General features: G+C 48.0%; 1 non-coding gene across 1 annotated transcript; it reads right to left on the bottom strand.

Moving 5' to 3' along the window:
• Positions 1–520: 520 nt before the first annotated feature.
• LOC114818089 lies at positions 521–658 on the bottom strand. The gene has a single exon (XR_003765910.1). It is a non-coding gene; the product is annotated as a small nucleolar RNA SNORA7 (small nucleolar RNA).
• Positions 659–6,975: the final 6,317 nt, after the last annotated feature.

Genomic DNA, 6,975 nt, shown 5'->3' with positions numbered 1-6,975 from the left:
TGCTCCGTGTGAACCTGGTGGAAATTACTTCCTCTCCAGTTGTTGGCCACTTCAGTCTCTGCTTTTGTAAAATTGCCAGGGAGGTAACCCTGCCCCATTCCCTCTAGCCCAGCCCTCTCTGGTTCCCAAGGCTTTTTATTTCCCTGTCTTCCTTCTCCACACCCGAAATTCACCCCCATCTTCAATGACGCAGAGTCATATAAAGGATCTCGTTGTTCCTGCCAATGCTGCCATCCCTGCTGTTTTATTCTCTGCCCCTCCCTTCCTTTTTCTCCTTTGTTACTCACTCCTGAGTCTTGTCTTATGTCATCGAGTCATTTCCATCCCACAGCTACAACTCAGACACATCTCTCCCAGAATGCCCCGCTCTCTGTCTACAATCGTTCTGGTAATGTATCCATAGAGTTTTCTTGGTAAAAATATGGAAGTTGTTTACTAATGTCTCCTTCCGTGCAGTAAACTTAAATCTCCACCCTTGACTCTCTCTCATGCCGCTGCTGCCCAGCCCAGGTAAGTTTTGACTTGTAGCAGATTGCCTTCCACTCACTAGCCACTGCCCAAGCTAGGAATGGAATGTGTAGGCCTCTGCTCAACTCTCCCTCCCATAGCTGAGACTGGTAGAGTACTGGAAACTCTACAGGTGCGACCTTGAAAGGGGTCACTCCTGAGTACCTCTTCCCAAAAGAGAAACTCATTTATCTAAGGTGTCAATCATTTCCCTGATGGTGCCTTCTTGAAGATGAGGAAAAGGAGGAGAAGTCTTTTAGTTGGAGAAGACGCCCTTGTTCCTTCTAGGTTTCATTTGTCAAGCACTTGCTATGTGCCCAGCACTGTACTAAGTACTGGGTAGATACATGATAGTTAGGTCAGGCAGTCACTGTCCCACATGGGAGTCACATTCAAAGGTGGAGAGGGGAGAATGGCTATTAAAACTCCTATTACAGGTAAGGAAACTGAGACCAAGAGAAGCTAAGTGAAATGCCTAAGATCACAGAGAAACAGTATGGCTTAGTGGAAAGAGTATGGGCTTGGAAGTCAGAGGTTGTGCCAATCCGGACTTTGCCACTTACCAGCTGTGTGACTTTGGGCAAGTCACTTAACTTCCCTGTGCCTCAGTTACCTCATCTGTACAATGGGGATTAAGACTGTGAGCCCCACATGGGACAACCTGATTACCCTGTATCTACCCCAGCACTTAGAACAGTGCTCTGCACATAGTGAGCGCTTAACAAATACTAACATTATTATTATTATTATTACTTCAGTGCTTAGAACAGTGCTTGGCACATAGTAAACACTTAACCAATACTATCATTATTATCATTATTACATTGCAGAGAAGCCGAGGGGTTCTGGTGGCTGGGGAAGTTACCCCTTTTGTAGAAGCTTCAGCTTTAGGGAGAGAACAAAATCAAGGACTTATTTAAACCTGCCTCCTAATTTACCTAATAATTTAACTAATTAAAAATCAATTATGATCGTTAACCTCCAAGGTTTGTGTGATATTCTTGTTTGGATTAGAAAACTTTATCCACAGGGCAGAGCTGGGAAAGATACAGCTCCCCATGTCCCTAGAACCAGCGTGAAGAATTTTATCTGTAATCTGTAAGAGCCCTGAGTGGGCTCTTCCACTCCCCAACTCACTCCCCGGGCTTTCCCCTTCCTGTCCAGGCACAGACTACTTCTGCCAGTGTGGTGAGAATAGTTCTTGGACGGTTGACTCACATTAGATTTGTGCTGTAGAATCGGGGAGGCAGAGGAGAGCTCGGAGTAGGCAATAAGTGAAGGGGAACTGGGGGAGTGGCAGGGTGCAGAGGCGGGGACATGGGGTTACGGGGACAAGAACCAGAACCAGCTAGCTTCCCCCCAGATGCTTCCCACAGCATTATGGGTACATTCCTCAAGTCATTGGATGGTGCAGTCCAAAAGTGGGGGAGGTAGGAAGAGCTATCCACCTCCATATAAAACAAAAACTTCTCACCAATGGCTTTAAATACTCCATCACCTTGTCTCCTCCTAACTCACCAACCTTCTCTCCTTCTACAACCCAGTTCACAAGCTGCACCCACTGGTGCTAACTTTCTCACTGGGCGTCGATCTCACCTGTCTTGCCGCTGACACCTGGCCCATGTCCTGCTGGGCGGAATGCCGTCCCTCCTCAAATCTGCCAATTACTCTCCCCCCACCAAAAGCTTTATGGAAGGCACATCTCCTCCAAGAGGCCTTCCCAGATTAAGCTCCACTTTTCCTCATTTCCCACACCCTTTTGCCTTCACCCCCTTAAGCCCCATAGCTTTTATGTATATATCTGTAATTTTATTTATTTGTATTGATGTCTGTCTCCTCGCCCTAGATTGTGAGCTCACTGTGGGCAAGAATTATCACTATTTAATGGTATATGGTACTTTCCCAAGTGTTTAGTGCATTAATCTGCACACAGTAAGCACTTAATAAATACAGTTGAATGAATGAATAAATGAATGAGCTAAAACCCAGTTCAAATTGCCAAGTGTCCCAGGCAGGAACAGGCATCTGGACATGAAGGTTCTTGTCAGCTGTGTGACTGGGGGCAAGTCACTTCACTTCTCTGTGGCTCAGTTCCCTCATCTGTAAAATGGGGATGAAGACTGTGAGCCTCACGCGGGACAACCTCATTCCCCTGTATCTACCTCGGAGCTTAGAACAGTGCTGTGCACGTAGTGAGCGCTTAACAAATACCAACATTATTTCCATAGAAAGATTTCCCATCTGTACCAGGCCCTGCCAGCCTGTTTTCATGGTCTCTATTCCACCACATTGTCCCTGCTCCTAACTTCCTCCTCTACCACCTATCCTCCAATCTTGGCTCTTCCACTCCTGTGCTCACTGCCCAGGCTTTCCCCTTCCTGTCCAGGCACAGGCTGCCTCTGACAGAGGGGTGAGAAAAGTTCTTGGACAATTGACTCACATTGGATTTGTACTGTAAGATGGGGAGCCAGAGGAGAGCCCCACGTAGGCAGTAAGTGAAGGAGAGTGGGAGGAATGGCAGGAGGCAGAGGCAGGAACGGAGAGAGGAGCAGGAGAGACAGGTGCTGGAGGGAACTGGCTGCTGCACTTTGCTGCCCCTGCTGCATTTGTGTCCCAGGCCCCAGGTGGGTCAAGGGGCTCTGGGTGGACTCCGAGCACATAGCAGATCCACCTGGGAGTGGTGTCCCAGGCCGAGCTGGCCAGCCCCTGCTCCTCAGGGCTGGAGACCAGCTGATGAAACAGGCTGGGAACAGGCTGAGGTACAGTGAGAAGATTGGGGTTAGGAGAGCAGAGTCTGGGTTGAGTTGGAATAGGAAATCAGCAAGGTGAGATAGGAGTGGGAGAGATGACTGAGTGCCTTAAAGCCATTGATATGGAGTTTCTGTTTGATGTGGAGATAGAGGAGCAAGACTAATGTCAAAATTCAGACCTAATCAATCATTCAATAATTCAAGCATTTATTGAGCAATCATTAGTTCGAATCCCAGCTCTGCCACCTGTCAGCTGTGTGACTGTGGGCAAGTCACTTCACTTCTCTGTGCCTCAGTTACCTCATCTGTAAAATGAGGATGAAGACTGTGAGCCCCACGTGGGACAACCTGATTCCCCTGTGTCTCCCCCAGCGCTTAGAACAGTGCTCGGCACAGAGTAAGCGCTTAACAAATACCAACATTATTATTATTATTATTATTAGAATTAGAATTAGCAGAATTCTGTAACCTAATGGGAGGGAGACAACATTAACATCGCATACAGTTGGAGGAAGCAACAGAGTGCAAAACTATGCATGTAAGTGCTACAATGTGGGTGTGAAGACCTAAAAGCATGGTGTTGACAAAGCACCCTAAGAATGAGAAAAACCAAAAGTAATGTATGGTTCTCCAAAAAAGGAGCAGGGGATGATTGCCAAGTGATAACGATTTCCAGAGGAACCAGTGTCACTGATAGAGAAATAATATGGAGCCATGTGCAATCTCTGGGGTACGCCATCTCTCCTTCCCTCCTCGCCTCTTGCACCGAGGAGGCATTAATTGAGACTTTACAGTGTACAGAGCACTGTACTAAGCCTTTCAGGAGAACAGAAGACAATAGAGTTGGTAAAAAAACAATCCCTGTCTTCAAGGGGCTTACAGTCTAGCATTCATTCATTCATTCATTCAATAGTATTTATTGAGCGCTTACTATGTGCAGAGCACTGTACTAAGCGCTTGGGATGAACAAGTCGGCAACAGATAGAGACAGTCCCTGCCGTTTGACGGGCTTACAGTCTAATCGGGGGAGACGGACAGACAAGAACAATGGCACTAAACAGCGTCAAGGGGAAGAACATCTCGTAAAAACAATGGCAACTAAATAGAATCAAGGCGATGTACAATTCATTAACAAAATAAATAGGGTAACGAAAATATATACAGTTGAGCGGACGAGTACAGTGCTGTGGGGATGGGAAGGGAGAGGTGGAGGAGCAGAGGGAAAAGGGGAAAATGAGGCTTTAGCTGCGGAGAGGTAAAGGGGGGATGGCAGAGGGAGTAGAGGGGGAAGAGGAGCTCAGTCTGGGAAGGCCTCTTGGAGGAGGTGATTTTTAAGTAAGGTTTCGAAGAGGGAAAGAGAATCAGTTTGGCGGAGGTGAGGAGGGAGGGCGTTCCAGGACCGCGGGAGGACGTGGCCCAGGGGTCGACGGCGGGATAGGCGAGACCGAGGGACGGAGAGGAGGTAGGCGGCAGAGGAGCGGAGCGTGCGGGGTGGGCAGTAGAAAGAGAGAAGAGAGGAGAGGTAGGAAGGGGCAAGGTGATGGAGAGCCTTGAAGCCTAGAGTGAGGAGTTTTTGTTTGGAGCGGAGGTCGATAGGCAACCACTGGAGTTGTTTAAGAAGGGGAGTGGCATGCCCAGATCGTTTCTGCAGGAAGATGAGCCGGGCAGCAGAGTGAAGAATAGACCGGAGCGGGGCGAGAGAGGAGGAAGGGAGGTCAGAGAGAAGGCTGACACAGTAGTCTAGCCGGGATATAACGAGAGCCCGTAATAGTAAGGTAGCCGTTTGGGTGGAGAGGAAAGGGCGGATCTTGGCGATATTGTAGAGGTGAAACCGGCAGGTCTTGGTAACGGATAGGATGTGTGGGGTGAACGAGAGGGACGAGTCAAGGATGACACCGAGATTGCGGGCCTGCAGGACGGGAAGGATGGTCGTGCCATCCACGGTGATGGAGAAGTCTGGGAGCGGACCGGGCTTGGGAGGGAAGATGAGGAGCTCAGTCTTGCTCATGTTGAGTTTTAGGTGGCAGGCCGACATCCAGGTGGAGACGTCCCGGAGGCAGGAGGAGATGCGAGCCTGAAGGGAGGGGGAGAGGACAGGGGCGGAGATGTAGATCTGCGTGTCATCTGCGTAGAGATGGTAGTCAAAGCCGTGAGAGCGGATGAGTTCACCGAGGGAGTGAGTGTAAATGGAGAACAGAAGAGGGCCAAGAACTGACCCTTGAGGAACTCCAACAGTTAAAGGATGGGAGGGGGAGGAGGCTCCAGCGTAGGAGACCGAGAATGATCGGCCAGAGAGGTAAGAGGAGAACCAGGAGAGGACAGAGTCCGTGAAGCCAAGGTGAGATAAGGTATGGAGGAGGAGGGGATGGTCGACAGTGTCAAAGGCAGCAGAGAGGTCAAGGAGGATCAGCAGGGGAGACAGACATTATATCACAGTTAGGGGAAGCATAAGAATATAAGGCTATGTACAAAAGTGTTGTGGGGATGAGGGTGCATGAGAACCTAAGTTCTTAGAGAATATGGACTCGAGGGCATTAGTGATGCAGAAGGGAAGTGAGAAATGAGAGTTTAGTCAGGGAAGGCTTCGGGGAGGAGATATGATTTATGTAGGGCTTTGAAAATAGAAAGAATGCTTACGAATAATTATGGTCTTTGCTAAGTGCTCATTTTTGTGCTATGTAGCAAAACCTTTCTGGCCATGCCTATATCTTGCAAAGTCTGACCCACATCATGTCTAATGTGCAATTGGCATGAGAGATGAGTGGTTCTGCTCCCAGAAGCATTTCCCAGCTGGTTGTGAGAAGAAATCTGAAGCTTCTCAGGTCTGGCAGGAAATCATGCTACCTTCAAGAAGCCTTCACTACTTATCTTGAACACCTCAAACTATAAAAGCCAACCAGCCATTTCTAGCACTGGTATTTATTCCCACTCATCATCACCATTTGTGCAGAAATGTTTATTCATTGATTGCACATTCGATATTCATTTTGATTACTTTAGCTGTAAGCATTTTTAGGTGTATCTTCCCCTATGTAAACTCCTTGTGGGCTGAGAATGTATCACTCCTCCTCACTGTACTTTCCCAATCACTTAGACCAGCACAATGCATTAAGCTTGTACTCAATAAGCAGCACTATTACTACTGAGAAGCAGCGTGGCTCAGTGGAAAGAGCACGGGCTTTGGAGTCAGGGCTCATGAGTTCAAATCCCAGCTCTGCCACTTGTTGGCTGTGTGACTGTGGGCAAGTCACTTAACTTCTCTGTGCCTCAGTTCCCTCATCTGTAAAAGGGGGATTAAGACTGTGAGCCCCACGTGGGACAACCTGATTCCCCTATGTCTACCCCAGTGCTTAGAACAGTGCTCAGCACCTAGTAAGCGCTTAACAAATACCAACATTATTATTATTATTATTACTACTAATGAATAATTTTGATATTTAAGTGCTTACTACAGATCAACCACTGGCCTAAGCAGTGGGATAGAAAGCTTAATCAAGAGGGACCCAGTCCCTATCCCATATAGAGCTCGCAGTTTAAGTAGGAGGTAGAATAGGTATTTAATTCTTGCTTTACAGGTGAGGAATCTGAAGCACAGAGAAGGCGAGTGACTTGCCCAAGGTCACAGAGCAATCAAGTGGCAGAGTCAGAATTAGAACCCAGGTCCGCCAACTCCCAGACCCATGCTATTTCTGCTAGGCCATGTTATTTCTCTACTGCT

The sequence above is a fragment of the Ornithorhynchus anatinus genome, chromosome 17 (assembly GCF_004115215.2).
Source record: "Ornithorhynchus anatinus isolate Pmale09 chromosome 17, mOrnAna1.pri.v4, whole genome shotgun sequence".
NCBI lineage: Eukaryota > Metazoa > Chordata > Mammalia > Monotremata > Ornithorhynchidae > Ornithorhynchus > Ornithorhynchus anatinus.
Note: the sequence above shows the minus strand (reverse complement) of the source record. Positions and strands in the feature narration are given on the sequence as shown.